Here is a 21,591-nt window from a genome sequence, read left to right as displayed (position 1 = left end):
GGATGCCTTGAAGCCGAATCGGATGGCATATTCAGATATTTCCCCTTCTGTGGATGTCATCACCACTACGGCCCCTGCTCCACTCTGCGCAGCTGAACCGTCAACTGCTATTTGCCAAATGTCGGCTGCCTCTAATGATTATGAGTAGGTTGTTTCGACGATGAAGTCCGCCAATGCTTGGGCTTTAATAGCGGTGCGAGGCTGGTATTCAATGTCGAATTCTGATAGTTCTATTTCCTATTTTAGCAGTGTATCGATCGTGTCGAGTTTGTGGAGGGCCTTTTCTAGAGGCTGATTAGTGAGGACCTTGACGGTATGTGAGTCGAAGTATGGTCTCAACTTTCTTGCCGCGATGAGTACGTCATATGCCATCTTCTCCAAGAACTCATACCTTTGTTCTGCTCCGGCCACGACATGGCTTATAAAATATATGGGGCTTTGCTGCCCCTTCCTCTTTACCAGTAATATTGTTGCTACCGTCTTCTCCGACAATAAGACGTATTATTGTAGCTTGTCCCAGAGTTCTGGCCGGGTTATCGTCGGTATCTTCTTGAAGTGCTCCTTAACCCTCTCGAAAGTCTGTCTCTGCTCATCCCCCCATGCGAACTTCGTATTACCTCTAAGGATTTTGAAGAATGACAGTGCTTTGTCGACCGACTTGGAAAAGAACCTCGTGAGGGCCGTCATCCTTCCTGTCAGCTTCTGGATGTCTCGTATGCTCTTTGACCCCGGGAGGTCATTGATGGATTTAACTTTTTTGGGGTTGGCGTCTATACCCCGCTCGCTCACCATGAAGCCTAGGAATTTTCCGTACCTGACTCCGAACACACACTTCTTTGGGTTCAGCTTCATCTAGTGCTGCCGGAGTGTGGCGAAGGTTTCCCCCAGATCGATGATATGCGCCTCTTCTGTGAGGCTTTTGACAATGCTGTCATCGACGTATACTTCTACATTTCGGTCTTTCTGATGCTCGAAGATTTTGTCTACCAGCTTTTGATAAGTGGCACCGACATTCTTGAGTCCGAAAGGCATTGCCTTGTAGGTGTACACTCCTGCATCTGTGATGAACGCCGCTTTGTTTCTATCAGACTCTAGTAAGCTGATCTGATGATATCCGGAGAAGGCATCCATAAATCTTAGCAACGCATGGCCGCTAGTGGAGTCTACTAGCTGGTCAATCCTGGGCAAGGGATAGCAGTCCTTGGGGCAAGCCCTGTTGAGGTCTGAAAAAAGTCCACGCACATCCGCCACGAACCATTACCACATTAGCCAACCATTCCGGATAATCACAGAGTTCGATGAAATCTGCCGCTAGCAGCTTATCAACCTCTTACTTGATGGCCGCATTTTTTTCTGAAGAGAAATTCCTCTTCTTTTGCTTTACCGGCCTGACGTCCTCGTTAACATTCAGTCATTGGACCATAAATGCTGGGTCAATTACCGGCATCTCATCTGCAGAGAAGGCAAAGATGTCGGCGTGATCTCGCAGGAGGCTTATCAGGTTGATCTTGACCTCTGCCGCCAGGTCTACTAATTCCAATCTTAATTCACCGTTCTTTCCGGCCTTTCCAGCTCTAGACTTACTTCCTCTGTCTCGCCTTCCGGGCTAGGTCGCGGCTTATTTGTCGGCCTTCCCTCGAAGTTTTCCATTGAAAGATCCCGCTTAGCTTTGTTTTCTATTCTGCGTTTTTTCCTTGCAGATGGTGGCGACTCTGCCGGTCGCTTATAGTCCGAGTTTCTGATAGCCATCAGGTAGCAGGCCCTGGCCGACTCTTGGCTTCCTCTGAGCCTCTCCGGATTACCTTCGTTTGACGTATAAATCATTGTCAAATGGTAGGTGGAGACTACTGCTTGCGCATCGTGGATCAGGGGTCGTCCGATGATAGCATTGTATGCTGTCGGGACGTCGACAACGAGGAATTCCACCATAATGTCCCTAGAATGAGACCCTTCTCCCAGCTTTACTGTTAATTTAATGGTCCCTTATGGGACGACAGATGCCCCTGTAAACCCGATTGCCGGGTATGAGACTGGCTTCAGACATGCTGTTTCGAGGCCCATCCTTTCGAATGTCTCTTTGTAAAGGATGTTGGCGGAACTTTCACCGTCCACCAGTACGCGATGGACCATTACTATTGATATTTGCAGAGATACTACCAAGGGGTTATCAAGAGAGAAGATGATTCCCTTGGCGTCCTCTGTCGTAAAAGCTGCGGACGGCATGGACCGGGGTGACGACCATTTCCCGGTGTTGTGATAATTTACTTGGTGCTTCACCTCTTTCAGGCTAGCTTTGGCACCATGTAGCTTTGGCACCATGTATGCTTTGGTGATCCTGTCTTTCACCGACTTCCTGCTGCCGTTTTCATCCTCCCTGGAAGGAGACTTTCGGTCGATTCTTGCCTAGTACTGGATGAAGTAGCCCCTTCGTATGAGATCTTCGATCCCTTCCTTCATGCCTTTACAGTCATCTGTCATGTGACCATAGTCCCTGTGGAACTCACACCACTTTGACTTATCTCGGCCTTTGTAGTACATCTTCCTGGGCCTTTGCCACTTGTCGTCTTTCTTGTGAAGCTCGTATATCTCAGCTCGAGACAATGTTAGAGGGGGTGTAATTCCGATATCGGTCAGGTCGCCCTTCCTGTCCCTTCTTTACTGTATTACTTTTCTCCCTCCTACCGGAAGTTTCCGACTTCTTGTCCTTCCGATACTTGTCTTCCTTGCGATCTTTTTCTTTTTCGTCTCCTGCCAGCCTTTTAGCAGCTGCGGCCTTGTCAAACTCCTCTCCTCGGATGAAGTCATTTGCCTTGCCTAAGACCTCCGTTAGGCTTGTCAGCTTTTTGCGGCCTAAGTAGCTTCTGAAGGCAGTTCCTTCTTTTAGGCCCGTCATTAGAGCTAAGACCGCTACCTCCTGCTGTAGGCTGGGGATGGTGACAGCTTATGCATTGTAGCGCCCTACATACTCCCTCAAGCTCTCAGATTCCCCTTGCTTGATAAACATCTGCTCGCCAGTAGTCTTCTCCCTGCGCTTGTTACTGACAAAGTGCGTAACAAACATAGATATGAGCTGGCAGAAATCGAAGACCGTTGCCGTTGGTATACTCTTGAACCAGGTCTGGCTAAGCCCAATTAGCGTAGAGGGGAACACTTTACACCATACGAGTCGGTATTAGTGTACAGCAGCATGTATCCCTCACAAGCCAATATGTGATCCTCCGGGTCAGTTTTGCCATCATACTTACATGTCGGCATCTTGATCTTTTCCATGGGCTCTTGAAGGATGGTCGTGGAAAAAGGAGAGTTTCGCAACAATACCGGTGTAACACCCCCAAATTACTCACTTTTCAATAAATAATTTAATAAATAATATTTGAGTAATTTAGGAGTATTACCGCCACGTGACTAACACGCTTTCGGCAACCAACTACTAACTAACCAAAATAACTTGCAGCGGAAGACTTTAACGAAAAACAATAATACTTCTTTATTATTAAAAGTAAATATTGTCTCAATACTCAAAATAAATGAAACACTTTAATCTAGATGAAGATCCCCTTCCTAGTATGCTCCCATGCACATCCAAAATTTACCTGCAATTTGCTTACCAAAAAGGTAAACAGGGCAAAGCCAAATAGGAAAAAGAAAATACGCGTTAGTATAAAACTGAGTACGAAATGTACTTGATAAGTAACACATTTCTTAGTTCGTCATAATTTTTCATTTCGAAAACTCCATAACCAATAATTCAAGAATAACTTTAAGAATAAACTATTTTCAAACACTTAATAATAATTCAAGAATAACATTTTAAGAACAAATCTTTAAACATTGAATAATAATTCAAGAAAACCTTTTAAGAACAAACTCTTTCCAAACACTTGAATAGTAATTCAAGAATAACCTTTTTAAGAATAAATCTTTCCAAACAACTTGGATTAAAAATAATCCTGAAAACAATTCCTCTTCTTATCTCCCCTTCTATTTTGCTAAGTGTGCACACCCCCCAAGCTAGTCATCCCATCACGGAGCTATATCAAGGGGTAACTATAATTGCCAACAAGTGGACTTTGAATCTCTTGATATTAATCAAGCGGAAATAATAATAATATGACTTGTAAGTCATGAATAAACCTCCTTTCCTCATAAACAACTTTTTGAACATTCAAAGTTCATAAAAACCAATCAACCTTTCCTTGTAAAAATAATTTTATTTTCCAAAAAGGATAACAAAACTTCTATATAAAATAATTGATAAAATCATTCTTCTTTTCACTTTCAAGAGTGAATAATAAAACATTGTAACCATTTTAAACCAAATTTCTAAACCAATCCAACCAATAAAATCAATAAACAACTTTATCATATAAACCACATTTTAAAAGATCTAGCTACATAACGTACCTTGATCTTGCACAAAAAGTATACTAGTATCTCCACTTAGTCTTAATCTTGAACGATCTCCTAACAAACCAATAATAAAAATCTAATAAGTAACTTATCACTGAACTTAATCATGAATGTAAACATGAATAACCTATCATGAGCATAATATTTTTGAGTAAGAAACATGGAAAATCTTTTCTTTTCTTAACCCAAAAGAAATGAGAACTTGAAGAAATATAAAACTAGAATAGATAAGAAGAGAAAGAAGAACCTTGAAGTATGGATTCTCCAAAGTTTTTGTGTGGAAAAGATGGCTAAAGATGTGGGTATTTATAGGAGTAGAATAGGTAGTACTTAATTTTCAAAATTAAAGAGTTTGAACCTTCACCATAAATTAGGAATTAAACCAAGATTTGTAACCTTCATCATAAATTTGGAAAAAAAACTCCCCCATTACTTCACAATCCCGTCAAAAATAATGGCCTAAAAAAATTTTTTTTTTTTTTTTTGGTTTTTTGAATAATTTTGACTAGGATTTAAAACCAAAAGTTTAACAAATCCAATTTTGGCGCCATCTTCCGCCAAAATAATTTAAAATGAGTGAAATTGCTAAAATACCCTTTGCTTAAAATATTTATTTTAGAAAATAAATATTTTAATTAATAAATAAATACTTGAAAATATGGGGTATTACAGTCTACCCCCTTAAAAGAAGTTTCGACCTCGAAACTCAAGACAAAAAGTCATAATCACTTTCCAAAAATGGATTAAAATTTAAAATTGAGTTTCTAACTCAAATGCTCATGTCTAAAATGCATATAATGACTCAAAAATATGCTAAAAGTAATAACTATAGTAAAAGCGCGAAACTCTATCGCATTCTACCCCCTTAAAAGGAGTTACGACCCCGTAACTCGACATGTCACCTCGAAAAACAACGCCGGATATTTCTTGCGCATATCCGCTTCGTTCCCATGTTGCTTCCTCAGATGATAGTTTGACCATAATATTTTGACTAATCTTACATCCTTAGTCCGAGCACATCTAACTTTACTATCAAGGATTCTTACAGGTCTTTCTCGTAAGTCAAACTATCATCTAATTCAATGGTCTCAGGTTGCAGCACATGAGACACATCCGGAATATACTTCCTTAACTGAGATATATGGAAAACATCATGGACTCGACTTAAATCATTTGGCAAATTCAACTTATATGCCACTTTCCCGATCTTCTTTAACACCTCATATGGCCCGATATACTTTGGGCTTAACTTTCCTTCTTCCCAAATCGCATCACCCCTTTCATTGGAGATATTTTCAACAATACCTTCTCCCCAACCTGAAACTCTTCATCCCTTCGCTTCAAATCAACATAAGTCTTTGCCGATCTTGAGCTGCTTTGATCTTTTTGAATCACTTTCACCTGCTTCACCGTCTCTTCAGGAACTCGGTCCAAGCACCACAGTTTCACTAATATCATTCCAGCAGACTGGACTTCTACACTTCCGACCATACAAAGCCTCAGCCATACCAATACTTGCATGATGACTGTTGTTGTAGAAAAATTATATTAAATCGAGGAAATCTTCCCACGAACCCTGGTACTCCATAAACAAGATCGCAACATATCTTCTAAAGTCTGAATTGTTCGTTCTGTTTGACCATCTGTAGCCGGATGAAAAGTTTACTCATAACAAATTAGTACCCAAAGCCTTCTGCAAATCTGCCAAAAGTTGGACAAGAACGTGAATCACGATCGGAAACAATGTCCTTAGGCACACCATGATATTTCACCACCCACTTCACATATGCTTTAGCCAATTGATCCATCGACCAAGTATTCTTCATAGGTATGAAAGTTGCAGATTTAGTTAAACGATCTACCACTACCAAATTGTATCATTTCCAGCCTTATTTTTTGGTAATGCAGACACAAAATCCATTGATATAATCCCATTTCCAACTCGGAATATCCAGAGGTTGAACCTTCCCTTGCGGCCTCTTGTGCTCAAACTTGACCTTTTGCATGTGAGACACTTAGCCACGAACTCTGCTACCTCTCGCTTCATGTTTGGCCACCAGAACATTTTCTTCATGTCCTTATACAACTTATCACCACCTGGGTGTACTGAATAAGGTGAGCTATGAGCTTCTTCCATTAATTTCCGCTTCAACTCTTCTCTATTACTTGGTATACACCACCTCCCTTTGAACCGAATACTTCCATCATCGGCTATTTGGAAATCCGAACACCTGACCATCCGGATCTTCTCTCGAATCTTTTCTAATTTTCATCCTTTGATTGACCCTCCCTAATCTCATCATAGATTGAGGGTTGAATCGACAAAGAACCCAATAATTCTTTCACACCGCCTTCTTCTAGTACCTCCAATGACATTTTCTGAAACTCGACACATAACTGACTTGGCAGCACCATTGCATTAACTGAATGACTCGACTTTCGACTCAATGCATCAGCAACAACATTAGCTTTCCCTTCATGATACTGGATCTCAAGATCATAATCCTTGATCAACTCCAACCACCTCCTCTGCCTCATGTTCAACTCCTTCTGAGTGAAAATATACTTTAAGCTCTTATGATCCGTGTACAACTTACACGTTGCCCCATACAAGTAGTGTCGCCATATCTTCAAAGCAAACACTATTGCAGCTAATTCGAGATCATGGGTTGGATAATTCACCTCATATGGTTTTAACTGCCTAGAAGCATAAGCGATCTGCATCAATACACACCCTAACCCAAATTTCGAAACATCACTATAAACATCATACTGCTGGTTTTCATCAGGTAGAGCCAAAACTGGTGTTGTAGTCAACCTTTCCTTCAACGCCGAAAAAGCTTCCTCACACTCTGGAGTCCAAACAAACTTACATTCTTTCTTCATCAGGCTAGTCATTGGTCTCGATATCTTTGAGAAATCCTTTACAAATCTTCGATAGTAACCAGCTAACCCAAGGAAACTCCTTATATCAGACACCGTCTTCGGTGTTGGCCATTCGCGCACCGCTTGAATCTTAGTAGGATCCACGAAACTCCTTCCTTTGAGATAACATGTCCAAAAATGCAACCTCATCCAACCAAAACTCACACTTAGAGAGCTTGGCGTACAACTTATGCTCTCTTAGGGTGGACAAAACTTCCCTCAAATGCAGCTCATGACAACTCCTATCCTTTGAATATATCAAAATATCATCTATAAACACAACCACATATTTATCCAAGTATGGCCTGAAAACCCTATGCATCAAATCCATGAACACTGCAGGTGCATTGGTAGACCAAACGATCACTGTAAACTCATAGTGACCATACCGCGTCCTAAACGCAGTCTTAGGAATATCACCCTCAGCAATCCTCAATTGGTGATAACCTGACCTAAATCTATCTTCGAGAAAATTCCCGCTCCTTTCAACTGGTCAAATAAATCATCAATTCTCGGAAGCGGATACTTATTCTTGATCGTCACATTGTTCAACTCCCGATAATCAATGCACAACCTCAAACTACCATCCTTCTTTTTCACGAACAATACAGGTGCACCCCAAGGAGAAGAACTAGGTCTTATATACCCTTTTTCCAAAACTCCTCCAACTGAACTTTTAACTCTTTCATCTCAGCTGGAGCCATTCTATACGGAGCCTTTGAAATAGGTCCGGTTCCTGGCATCAAGTCTACGGTGAACTCAAGATCCCTAACCGGTGGCAACCCGGTATCTCTTCAGGAAACACATCAGGAAACTCAGATACGACTGGATCTCCCTATTCTCATCTTCCTTTTCAATCCTCTGAACTCCACATAAGAATAACGGACACCCCTTCTTCACATAAGATTGAATTCTCATCGCAGACACTATCTTCATTCCCTTCTCCTTCCCAAGCTTCCTATAAGTCACCCTTTCTTTCTTAGGACCGACTAAGGACACCTTCTGGGCCTCACAATCAATTGAGCCTTGAATCTTCCCAACCAATCCATCCCCAAAACCACATCGAGGTCTGACAAATCAAACTCAACTAAGTCGGATGGAAAGTTCACCCCAACTATCACTAAAGGTACTTGACTATGCAACCTAGTACAATTAAACATTTCCCCTGATGGCAATGCAATTTCCAAAGAAATAGACACTGGACTGCTTAACTGGAGCTTGTCTACTAAAGTGCTAGAAATAAATGAATGAGATGCTCCTGAATCAAATAACACTTTGACAGACAAGGAATTAATGAAAAAGGTTCCAACTACTACCTCAGAAACATTCTGAGCCTCACGGCGGTTCATGACGAAAACTCTGCCTTTAGACTGATTTCCCATCCCTGGTTTAACACCAGCATTGGAAGAAGCTAACTTCTGTTGATCATTCTGAGGTGCCTTACTACTCGGGTCAGGTTTAACTGCAGGTTCTCCACCAGCTTTTCTAAAGCACTCATATTACGGTGCCCCAATTTCTGACAATAATGGCATGTCACCAAGTTGCCTTGACAATCTTTTCCAGTGGTTCTTATCACACCTTTTGCAGAAAAAGGTTCTCTCAGCTTTCTTCCCATTCCCTTGGTTCCCATTAGGCTTCCGACTAGGGTACCTATTATCTTTCTCAGTTTGGTTAAATCCACCATTGGGCTTAGGCTTCTTATCTCCAATTTGTTGGTTCCCATTGTTGTTATACTTCCTCTTTTCCCCAGAGGAAGTCCCTTCAATCTCTCTTCCTTTAATCCCATATAAGTGAGCAGCTCTACCATAAATTTCATCAAGAGTCTCAAAAGTTACTCCTCCTAGCTTACTTTGGAGAGTTAAGGTTAACCCTTGCTCAAACCTTTGGGCCTTTAAAGTCTCAGATGGTACTATCTCAGGTCGAACCTCATCAACTCCAAAAATTTGCTATAATACTCATTAACAGACATAGTCCCATTCTCAGATTGGTGAACTCCATAGCCTTTTGCTTCCTTAAGTACGCAGGATAAAACTTACTCCTCAGGGCTTCTTTAAACTCGTCCCACCCAAAGTTCGGATCCTCTAAAAGATCATCTTTTCGTTGTTTCCACCAAGGTCTGCCTCATCTCTCAAATAATAAACAGCATTATTAACTCTAAGGTTTTCAGGGCACACTATGGCATCAAAAACTTATCAAATTCTCGGATCCAGTTTTCTAAGCTAGCTGGGTCCTCTTTCCCATGGTAAGTCGGAGGTTTGACAGCTGCTACCCTCTTAAAGACCTCACCAAAACTATCAGTCTCACTCTGCTTGGTTTCTTGATTAGCTATCACTTGAGTGATGTTTTCAGTGATCTTTGCTAGCCTTCTAACCATAGAACCCATACTCCTTCTCCTTCTTTCTGCCATTCTGCTAGGAGTAAAAGTGTTTGAGTAAATATACATATATAAACATTCAGAGAATATGTCTATCTACCAAACAATTCAATAAATAACCATGTCATATAACTAGTTCAAAATATAGCAATCACATATTTCGTACATCACGGCCAAATATGAGGCCTTATTCATAACAACTACTAGAACATTTGAGTGTATCAAAATATTCTTAAGACAACTAGGCCGTTTCATGGCCGAAACAAAACTATATATTCCTCTGGTTACTGGAGACTTCAAACTCTGGGTAGCCCCCTCATAACATTCTCCAACTCGTCAATAGCCATATAATCATATTGGCCTGGGTATTCTCGAGGGGTATAATCAGGGATATCAGGCTCAGATGAACCTTCATATCCCATGCTATCAACTGAAGAAATTGTGGATACTGGCTAGGTAGGTCAATATCAATGGCATCCCCACCCCTTTGGGCTCCATCTATTTCTATATACATTAACTCGGTGCCAAAATGAAGAATAGTGGCTAACCAAACTCCCTGGAACTCATGATTATCTTTGTTCCAATCCCCAGTTGGTAGGACTACATTAGCTTGCTTATCATGGAGGATTCGGTATTTGGGTGTCTGAGGAAGGTGAATTAAGGCTAACAAGAATTTGGTAGGGTTCCTCACTAACCCATGGCTCCCAGTCAAATGCATTAATACCACTAGCCTCAACAATATCATCTATAAAATCGAGGATCATTTTTCTTCCTTCCAAAAGAAGTTCTTCAGAGTAATACATGTCCCTCATATGGTTAATCAACTGTTAACAAAATTACTCATTAAAAGAAATATAATACACATAATACTACTATTTGCTGGCCAATGCAGCATGACCTCCTTGTTTATCCCATACATAGGGAATAACATAAATTTTTTCCTCTACTTCCAAGAACAATCATATAAAAGTAAAAAGAATTGAGATATTACAAGAATATCATAAGAGTAATACTAATATATGAAACTAAATATAGTTCAAGATTTGTACTAGATGCACCACTTTGGCTTAAATATTTATTTTAAAAAAAATCATAATTTTTTTTTAAGTGTACTTGATTTCAAGATATAGAATAGCCAAGGTGATTATAGCTCCCAGGTAAGGAAGTTACCCACAGCGTCGGGGAGAGCCTTCCTAATCCTAGACAGAGCTTGTCACCCCAACATATCTACACCCTTCATCTTTTCAAATAAAATTATAAATATAAATATGTATATACCTTTTTGTGGCACTAGCAAGATGCATCTATACAAGTCGTCAAAAATAAAATAACTAAACTTAACAAAAAAAATTTAGAATGCAAATGCGAAACTCTATATGCCCATCTTATGCCTACCCATCAATTTTAATGTTCAACTTTTATCTTTTCAAGACCTGAAAAACTGATACCACTTTGTAACACCCCCAAATTACTCACTTTTAAATAAATAATTTAATAAATAATATTTGAGTAATTTAGGAGTATTACCGCCACGTGACTAACACGCTTTCGGCAACCAACTACTAACTAACCAAAATAACTTACAGCGAAAGACTTTAACGAAAAACAATAATACTTCTTTATTAATAAAAGTAAATATTGTCTCAATACTCAAAATATATGAAACACTCTAATCTAGGTGAAGACCACCTTCCTAGTATGCTCCCATGCACATCCAAAATTCACCTGCAAATCTGCTTACCAAAAAGGTAAACAGGGCAAAGCCAAATAGGAAAAAGAAAATACGCGTTAGTATAAAACTGAGTACGAAATGTACTAGATAAGTAACACATTTGTTAGTTCGACATAATTTTTCATTTCGAAAACTCCATAACCAATAATTCAAGAATAATACTTTAAGAATAAACTACTTTCAAACAATTAATAATAATTCAAGAATAACATTTTAAGAACAAACTCTTGCCAAACACTTGAATAATAATTCAAGAACAATCTTTTAAAAACAAACACTTTCCAAACACTTGAATAGTAATTCGAGAATAACCTTTTTAAGAATAAATTCTTTCCAAACAACTTGGATTAAAAATAATCCTGAAAACAATTCCTCTTCTTATCTCCCCTTCTATTTTGCTAAGCGTGCACACCCCCCAAGCTAGTCATCCCATCACGGAGCTATATCAAGTAGGGATGGAAATGGATCGGATTCGGGGTGGGTGGACCATCACTCGCATCCATCACCCGCTTCCATTCACCCTACCCGATCCATCCATCACCCGCCTAAACATCCACCCTAATCCATCCATCCATCACCCGTGGGTGAAACGGGTGGATCAGGTGGTAATCGGATGATATTTTAAAAAGGCTATTTATTTTTAAAAAATAAAACATAACGTTTAATGACTAGATAATCATGGTTAACACTCACGAATTATTTGGTTAAGAATTCAGTTAACACAAAAAAAAGTCTCCATAATATCAATCTAATAAAGTTTTCATATCCGTAAATTTAAGCAAATAAACCAACAACAATAATCACCAAATTACTAATAACTTAACTTCCACCCCAAACAACAAAATAAATCTCTGCATTATTTTTCCAATAAAACAGCAGAATCACTAAAATATAAGCCCTAATTTTCAGTTCATGCATAAATAGGTTCAGAACTTCATTCTCAAATCTCAATGAAGTAAGCAACAAATGAAACTTTAATCAATTGACATAACATTAAAAAGGAAATCCATTAGCCTGATCAGATGACGAAGATTGCTTCTGCTTCTTGCAAAAGGGCCATGTTCATCTTCCAATAAATCCTTGATCTCCAACTTCACCGATTTTTTTTTGCGACGGCCTAGATCTGAGAGGCACTGTAGCTTACTGCCGCCATGAGAGCCACAACTTGAGAATGAGAGAGAGGGAGAGTTTGAGAGAAAATGAGGGAGTCAGGGAGAATGAGAGCCACAGTAGAGATGAGAGTGAGAACGTGAGATGAAAGTGAGCACGTTACACCTTACGAAAATTAGGTTAGGCAGTGGGCCTTTAGGTTAGACCTTTATGTTGGGCCGAAAAAGAAAAAATGGTTTGTTATGAAATAAACGGGTGATGGGTCGGGTTAATGGGTCGGGTGATGGATGAAAAATGTCCACCCGAATCCGATCCGTCACCCGCATCCATTAATCCGTCACCCGCCTACCATCCGTTTAAACCGGGTTTTTCACCCATCCATTACGGCGGGTGGACCGGGTGGGCGGGTGGTCCACTGGATATTTCCATCTCTAATATCAAGGGGTAACTATAATTGCCAACAAGTGGACTTTGAATCTCTTGATATTAATCAAGCGGAAATAATAATAATATGACTTGTAAGTCATGAATAAACCTCCTTTCCTCATAAACAACTTTTTGAACATTCAAAGTTCATAAAGACTAATCAACCTTTCCTTGTAAAAATAATTTTATTTTCCAAAAAGGATAACAAAACTTCTATATAAAATAATTGAAAATCATTCCTCCTTTTCACTTTCAAGAGTGAATAATAAAACATTGTAACCATTTTAAACCAAATTTCTAAACCAATCCAACCAATAAATTCAATAAACAACTTTATCATATAAACCACATTTTAAAAGATCTAGCTACATAACGTACCTTGATCTTGCACAAAAAGTATACTAGTATCTCCACTTAGTCTTAATCTTGAACGATCTTCTAACAAACCAATAATAAAAATCTAATAAGTAACTTATCACATGAACTTAATCATGAATGTAAACATGAATAACCTATCATGAGCATAATATTTTTGAGTAAGAAACATGGAAAATCTTATTTTTTTTCTTTACCCAAAGAAAATTAGAACTTAAATAAGAAATATAAAACTAGAATAGATAAGAAGAGAAAGAAGAACCTTGAAGTATGGATTCTCCAAAGTTTTTGTGTGGAAAAGATGACTAAAGATGTGGGGTATTTATAGGAGTAGAATAGGTAGTACTTAATTTTCAAAATTAAAGAGTTTGTAACCTTCACCATAAATTAGGAGATTAAACCAAGATTTGTAACCTTCATCATAAATTTGGAAAACAAAACTCCCCCATTAACTTCACAATCCCGTCAAAAATAATGGCCTAAAAAAAATTTTTTTTTTTTTTTGGTTTTTTGAATAATTTTGACTAGGATTTAAAACCAAAAGTTTAATAAATTCGATTTTGGCGCCATCTTCCGCCAAAATAATTTAAAACGAGTGAAATTGCTAAAATACCCTTTGCTTAAAATATTTATTTTAGAAAATAAATATTTTAATTAATAAATAAATACTTGAAAATATGGGGTATTACAACCGGTGCCCTGCGCCTGTACTCGCTTCCCTTTCTGGGTTGGGAAGACAGTTGGACCTCTGTTTCCTGAGCTTCCTCCTCGTCCTCCTCCCCAACCTCTTCCGTGGGGGTCTTGGAGTTGGCCACCTGATCCTGGTCATTCCGGCCTCGTTCCCCCTGGCGGCCCGTCCCTAGTGAGCGCAGTTTTCTCACTGGACTGTAGGCTCTGCTAAGAGGTTGTTTGGTGGGTGGACCGTGAGTGGGGTATGGCTGGCAATGGCCTGAAAAACTTCCGCTGCACTCTTGAGTTGTTCCGGAGTGAACATATGTTGGAGTGTCTGGAAGATACCCTCTTGAGGGGTCTCAGGGGTCTTCCTCCCCCTATCAGTGGGTGGCCGAGTCAATCCTGTCGTCGGTATCGGGGTTGAGAATCCTGGTGGTGTTTTCTTAACGGGGACATTTTTTCGTCAGTTTTCGGCATCCGAAAATGCTGATTACGATCCATGAGGGTTGTTTTGCTGGTAAAAAAATGGTTTAGACTCGAAAGTATAGTTCACCCCTCCTTCTAGCGCTAATTGTTCCGGTATGGAATAAATGGTAGGATCTGAACCGGTATATCCTTCGTATATTAGCCGGTTTGATTTCCTGCAAGAGATAACACGTAAACTAGCCTTGGGGGTTCATCCGAGGAACTCCCCTCCGATGCCTAAGTCAATTGTGGGTAAACCGGTAGCTCTCAAGTGGAGTATGATTGTGTTTGTATTTGTGAACGTACCTTATGACTAGAGGTGATCATTTTTGCCCATTGGTCGGGTCGGGCCTAAATTTGGGCCTAATTTTTTGTGTCCAAAGCCCGCTATTTCGGGCCTAAATTAACGTGCTTTTGCGGGCCTAAACGGACCGGGCCAAAAAATAGACTAAAAAGTTGTTTTTGGCTTGCCCAAAGCCCGCGCAAAGCCAAAAAAAATACGGGCGGGCCGGGCTAATTTGTGACCACAAACACAAACTCAGGTTGACGTTGATAATAGGTCAGTTTACATTCAGCTCCACGTCGACACCAACACGTGTCACTCTCAAGTTACGGAATAGAATCAGAGGACTTAGTTTATTTTCATTATAAACTGTTTACAGAGATTTGTACTCAATACATTTATTGAAATATAATTTCTTTGTTACTTTATTTCCTGTCTTATATTATTTTGACTCGAAATTTTGTATATACAAGGACCATTTTAAGAAGATCGGACAAAGGGGAGACTATTAGAATCAATTATTCCTATAATAAGGAAACAATTTGTCTAATTTGTGACCACAAACACAAGTTCACTTATAAATATAATCTTTTTTTTGTTTTTTTTTTTTCTTTTTTTTTGTGAAATCATAAGCATAAAAAAATGGTTTTCTAGAGAGAGAGGCTCTGCCTTCTCTCTAGAAAATCCCCTTAGTTTCCCCCAAAAGCTAACCCTAAAAATCCTAGCCCCAAATCAATTTCATTATAAATTGAAACCCTAGCCTCCCTTCTCTTCATCTCTTCCTAAATCTAACCATTGTTATGGCTTAGCTCTTATCAATTTAGTCTAGTCTTTGGAGCTCCTCTTTTTCAGTTCTTTCTCGCGATGATTCGGTAGTCGCGATGGTCTGTTTTCCGTCGTTCGTGGTTTGTTTCTCGGTGGGTCGGTGTTCGCGTTCGTCGGCATTGGGTGAGGGTTCGCTGCTGGGCTGCGGGTTTCGGGTTCGGGATCCGCAGCAATATTCGCTGGCAATCAAAAAAAAAAAGGAGGCGGATTTTGTCGAAAACACTCTCTCACAATCTCTCAAACTCTCTCACTCGTCTCTCACACTATCTCTCTCTCTCCTCCGGCGACACGCTCGTTCTTCCGGCGAAATTCGCGACAACTTTCCGGCGTCCCCCCTTCGTTTTCCGGCGATTCACTCCTTGGTTTTCGGCGAGTTCGAATTCCTCGCCGCCTCTCTCCTTCGTTGCTCCAACGAATCGACCTCCGCTTCTATTTCACCGGCGCCACTTCAATTTTTCCGGTGCTTCTCCTCCGGCACTTCTCCTCCGGCACCTCTCTTCATAATTTCCGGTGGATTCAAGCTATTTCCTCGCCATTTTGTCATCTTAGGTTAGTTTTTTTGTAAATTTTTCTTAATTAGTGTTTTAATAAATTTATGGCTTAAATTGTAGTTTAAAATGATTAGTATAAAGTATATATATGCTTAGTTATAAGATTTGAGTATTAAAAACTGATTTTGTCATAATTTTGCTTTAGTTTTTGTATTCCCTAATATGTTATACGGGTTGTTTATGTAAGTTATTGTGATGTTTTTGTAATTCTGTGTTTAAAGTGATATGAATGCAATGCCTTTATATTGATAGACTTACCAAAGGGAGGGGAAGGGAAATCTAAGAATGGTTTGGTACTTGTTGTTTGATGATAACTTGAAATCGCTTGAATGCATTATTGTTTGGTAATATTTGGAATCGCTTGAACGATTGTTTTATGTACAGAATATTGCCTAGATACCCGTTCAAGACTTAATCATTAGGAGTAAGTCTTGAATAGTCCCCGTTTTGGGACTGTTCTTAAACGTCACATCTCACTTAGGTGTGAATGTGTGTTGATTCTTTGATTCTAAGTGAAATACGGTTAGTCATTTCCCTAATTTGTTCTCTGGGTACATATAAGATAAACAATTATCTTTATCGTGTATTGGAGAACTGAAGGGAAATGCTGCCGAATTTTAATTAGAATCAAAGATGATACATGCATTCAGTAGTGGGATTGGACGTTAAAGGATGGGTTAGGTTGGAGTGATAAGGACCCAATGGAAGCATGCATTAATATAGTTTGTTGTATGTGTTGGAGTTATGTGAATTTTAAATTGATAATAATTTGTTATATATGTATGTGTTGGGGTTTTTAGAAATGGATCGAAGTTGGATGTATGGAAAGCGGAATACGTTGGAGTTCGTGTAGAAGTGTGAATGAGTTTTGTAAACGTGTTGTAGAACATCAACAACTTACTTGCGAGGCTGATTTATTGTCCATGTGTTGATTGCTACAATGTGAATATGATTTCTGATATTAGGACCATAAGGGATATCTTATCCGCTGGATTTAGGGTTGAGTATTTTATCTGGTTATGGCATGGTGAGCAGGGAAAATATACTCAGGATAGGGTTAATGTTGATGTTGGCACTAGTAATTCATTAGAGATTGATATGTCGAATGTCGGGGTTGAGAATGAAGTTGTGATAGAAGATCATGTTAGGATTGAAGGTGATGATGTAGTAGGTGATGAAAATGACAACGGAGATAATAGTGACACTGAGGATGAAGAGTTTGGTGATCGAATAGGTGAGATGTTGGAAGGGGCTCGTGACCATTTTAATGAGCGGCCACGAGTGTTTGACAGTTTGTCTGAAGCTGCTGGGAAACCCTTTATCCAGGGTGTACAAAATACACTCAATTGATTGGGGTTTTAACTCTTTTCAACATAAAAGCGAAACATAATTTGACTGATGTATGCTTCACAGAACTCTTAGAAGCTTTACATGATATGTTTCCTGAGGGTAATTTGTTACCAAAATCTCTACTATGCCAAAAAATTAATGTGTCCTTTGGGTTTAGGATATGAGCGCATCGATGCATGTCGAATGATTGCATGTTGTATCGAAATGAGTATGTGGACCTTTATGAATGCCCGAGGTGTGGTAAGTCCCGCTACAAATTGCCGGATGGGGTCGTGCCCGGCGGGCAATACTGGGCCTTCTGCGAAAGTGTTGTGGTATCTTCCAGTTGTCCAAGGTTTAGAGGCTCTTTTCTATAAAAGAAGATGCACAAAACCTAAGATGGCATGCTGATCGCAGAAAGAAAGATGGGATGCTTAGGCATCCAGCAGATTCTCCTCAATGGAAAGCTATCGATTCCAGATATAGAAACTTTGGTCAGGAAGCTAGGAACTTGAGACTTGCATTGTGTACGGACGGAATGAATCCTTACGGTACTTTGAGTAGTCAACATAGCACTTGGCCTGTTCTTTTAGTGATATACAATCTTCCTCCATGGTTGTGCATGAAGCGGAAGTATATTATGTTGTCTCTTTTAATTTCTGGGCCTAAGCAGACGGGAAATATATAGACATATATCTTGCACCTCTCATCGAAGATCTCAAAAATATGTGGGACGAAGGTGTATGGTGTTTGATGCGTATTCTAATGAAGATTTCAGGCTTCGTGCTATGCTATTCTGTACTATAAATGATTATCCTGCTTATGGGAATTTATCGGGGTATAAGGTCAAAGGGAAAAAGGCATGTCCCATTTGTGAGAATGGCATGGAGGCTACACATTTGCCACATTGTGGGAAACATGTCTATATCATTAATAGGCAATTCCTACATAGTTCTCATCCATATCGAAAGAAAAAAGCACCATTTAACGGGTTTGTTGAAAATGGTCAGCTCCTATACCGTTAACTGGAAAAGAAGTTTATAATCGTGTTAAGGGGATGGGAACAATATTTGGTAAGGGGGTTAAACCTTCGGAAGACGATTGGTTTGTTTGGAAAAAAGAGTCTATATTCTGGAGACTTCCTTATTGGAAATACTTACCAGTTAGACATTGTCTCGACGTAATGCATATTGAAAAAAATGTTTGTGATGCAATTATCGGTACTCTGTTGAATATGCCAGGAAAGACTAAGGATTCTTAAGGTTCGTAGAGATATGGAGAAATTGAAGATTCGGCCTAATTTATGGCCAAAGGTTAAGGAAAAGGCTAAGAAAGGAAAGGGAACAACAACGTATTTGCCTCCAGCTTGCTATACATTGTCTAGGAAAGAGAAACGATTGTTCTGTGAGTGTTTATACGGTATTAAGGTTCCCACTGGATACTCATCTAACATGAGAAGACTTGTTCCATGACTGATCTGAAATTAATTGGGTTGAATCTCATGACTGTCATGTGATGATGCAAGTGTTTTTGCCGATTGCAATACGCAGGATTCTTCCAAAATATGTCAGACTTGCTATCACGAGGTTGTGTTCATTTTTCAATACCATATGCAACAAGGTACTTGATCCTGATAGATTGGATGCTTTGCAAAATGAGGTGGTGATCACACTTTGTCACTTTGAGATGTATTTTCCACCTTCTTTTTTTGACATTATGGTTCACTTAGTCCTTCATTTGGTAAGGGAGATTAAGCTGTGTGGTCCTGTGTTTTTAAGATGGGCATACCCTTTTGAGAGACATATGGGTTGAACGGCCACAGAGTTCGTCGAGAGAAGCTTTTGTGGAAATATGTTGAGGTATGTATTGATCGAATTGCTTGATTCAATTTAAAGCTTACTTTATTCTCATTATGCGGTAATTTTTCTCATTTCTTATAACTTTTGATAAAGGGCCCGCAACAACAAGGAGGCACGGAGTGCGGTTATTTTGTGATGCGGTACATTTTTGACGTACTCGCTTCATATTTTGGTTCGTTGGATATGGACAAAGTAAGTTTATATAATTATTCATTCATATTTAATATTTTTAACTATTTGATGCTAACTTTGGTAAATTATTTTCAGGTTGCTCAAACCTTTACCAAAGATCCTTATACGGAGGATCAAATCAATGAGGTGAAAAATAAGTGGGCAAGATACTTTGTTGATGAGTGCATTGCGTAGGTTAGTTAGTTTATGTTAATATTTTTTTTTTTGTTCTAACTTTAGACGAACATATACATTATTGCAACTTGTACAATCAACTTTGTAGTGATGGATTATCATGATATATATATATGTTGGATTGCGCTAAATATTTTTGTTGGATTATTATGGAATTGTATTTATGATGTTGGTTAGGTTGAATATGATGTTGGTTTGTTGGCTTGAATATTGGATGATGTATGTTGGAGATCATGGTGGTTGTTTGATGGATTTTGGATTTGCTTGGATGGTGGATTCGGAGATGTTATTGGTTGTTGTACAGGTTAATTAAGTCCCTATTATGGGTTTATCCAATTTACAAACGGAGCGCTGCCGAAATTTATGCAGAAAATTTATTAGCATATTGCTGCATAGCTTCATCAAGGTTGCATATATAGCTTCCTCTTCACAAATATATAACAAAATTTTTTTTAAAAAAAAGGTAATATTGATGCGGTTCTGGGCAAGAAACCGCAGCAATATTACCTTTCAGGGCCATATTATTTCACCACAATTTTTAATTTTGCTGCGGTTTGGTCTTTAAAACCGCAACAATATTTCTTTATATTGCTGCGGTTTAAAACCGCAGCAATATTATTACTACCTATTGCTGCGCCCTTAATTGCTGCGCGCCCTAATCCGCAGCAATAGGGCACTTTTTAACTGCAGCAAGTAGCCTTTATTCTACTAGTGGGATTCCTGATTTCTTTCCCTTAGCCGGATTTTGTCAATAAGTTGGTTTTGTTTCATGGGAAGGTTAAGGTGCCAAATGTCAATTCAGTGGAGTTAGTTTTGCCCCCCGAGACGGTTCAAGAAGGTGTCTTCGGTTGAGCCATGGGAGAAGGCTCTTTTGCCGTGGCGGAGCTTCCATTTGTTTATTTTGTGCTCCTTTTTTTCTTTCTGGTTCCTTGTAATTTGTAACTGGTAACATCCTCCGGGATGTTTTAGGTGGTGTTTCATTGTAGAGACACCTCCTAGTTTTCTTTCCTGATAAAAAATAATAATAATAATTTTTTTTTTTTGTGTTTGCAGCCAAATTATAAGAAAAAAAAATACTCATCCTATTTTTAAATAGATACAACATTTTCTACCTACACATTATTCAATGTACTACTAAGGGTCTGTTCTCTTCGGCATAAAACAGCTGAACTGAATTGAAGTGAACTGAACTGAATTGAATTGAACTGAAATAAATAGTGATATGTAAGAGTAAAAGTATTGTCCAAAGCTGAACTAAACTGAACTGAATTGAACTGGACAGAATTAGAATTGAATTGCACTGAATTGAACTGAATTGAATTGAATTGAACTGAACTCAATTGAACTGAACTCAACTGAACTCAATTGAAAATAAGTTGGAAAGAACAAGTCCTAAGTTCCTTATATCTTTAATTATGCATAAGGGCCTGTTCTCCCCAGCTTATTTTCAGTTTAGTTCAGTTCAGTTCAATTCAATTCAGTTCAGTTCAATTCAGTTCAGTTCAGATCAGTTCAGTTCAGACCAGTTTAGTTCAGTTCAGCTCTTGACAATATTTTTACTCGCACATATCACTATTCATTTCAGTTCAGTTCAATTCAGTTCAGTTCAGTTCAATTCAGTTCAATAATTCAGTTTAGTTCAGTTCAGTTCAGCTGTTTTATGCCGAAGAGAACAGACCCTAAGTAAAAAATTATAAAATATTGTTATGATAAAAATATGAATTAAAACAAATCAAATAAGACAATATTTGACTATATATTTTCTTATATATTTGAGAAAATATTGGTAGATAAAAATGGTTAACATGCAAATTTTACAAATATTTAAAAACAGACGAAGTATATCCAATTTATAAATAAGGCCATGGCTAACACCAAAGAAAATCTTT

General features: G+C 38.8%; 1 long non-coding RNA gene across 1 annotated transcript; it reads left to right on the top strand.

Moving 5' to 3' along the window:
• Positions 1-19,283: 19,283 nt before the first annotated feature.
• LOC130591736 (uncharacterized) lies at positions 19,284-20,044 on the top strand. Its single transcript, XR_008969790.1, has 3 exons — positions 19,284-19,336; positions 19,430-19,528; positions 19,604-20,044. It is a non-coding gene; the product is annotated as an uncharacterized LOC130591736 (long non-coding RNA).
• The last annotated feature ends 1,547 nt before the right edge of the window (positions 20,045-21,591 follow it).

This window comes from Beta vulgaris, chromosome 6 (assembly GCF_026745355.1).
Source record: "Beta vulgaris subsp. vulgaris cultivar EL10 chromosome 6, EL10.2, whole genome shotgun sequence".
Taxonomy (NCBI): Eukaryota; Viridiplantae; Streptophyta; class Magnoliopsida; order Caryophyllales; family Amaranthaceae; genus Beta; species Beta vulgaris.
Note: the sequence above shows the minus strand (reverse complement) of the source record. Positions and strands in the feature narration are given on the sequence as shown.